The sequence below is a fragment of the Neophocaena asiaeorientalis genome, unplaced genomic scaffold, assembly GCF_003031525.2.
Source record: "Neophocaena asiaeorientalis asiaeorientalis breed wild unplaced genomic scaffold, Neophocaena_asiaeorientalis_V1.1 scaffold248, whole genome shotgun sequence".
NCBI classification, from domain to species: Eukaryota; Metazoa; Chordata; class Mammalia; order Artiodactyla; family Phocoenidae; genus Neophocaena; species Neophocaena asiaeorientalis.
In genome coordinates, this window is record NW_020185320.1 from 1870331 (window position 1) to 1870954 (window position 624).

Genomic DNA, 624 nt, shown 5'->3' on the forward strand with positions numbered 1-624 from the left:
TAGCAGAAGGAAAGAAATCATAAAGATCAGATCAGAAACAAAGGAAAAAGAAATGAAGGAAAGAATAGCAAAGATCAACAAAACTAAAAGCTGGTTCTTTGAGAAGACAAACAAATTTGATAAACCATTAGCCAGACTCATCAAGAAAAAAAGGGAGAAGACTCAAATCAATAGAATTAGAAATGAAAAAGAAGTAACAACGGACACTGCAGAAATACAAAGGATCATGAGAGATTACTACAAGCAACTATATGCTAATAAAATGGACAACCTGGAAGAAATGGAGAAATTCTTAGAAATGCATAACATTCCAAAACTGAACCAGGAAGAAACAGAAAATATGAACAGAGGAATCACAAGTATTGAAATTGAAACTGTGATTAAAAATCTTCCAACAAACAAAGCCCAGGACCAGATGGCTCCACAGACGCATTCTATCAAACATTTAGAGAAGAGCTAACACCTATCCTTCTCAAACTCTTCCAAAATATAGCAGAGGGAAGAACACTCCCAAACTCATTCTACAAGACCACCATCACCCTGACACCAAAACCAGACAAAGATGTCACAAAGAAAGAAAACTACAGGCCAGTATCTCTGATGAACATAGATGCAAAAGTCCTC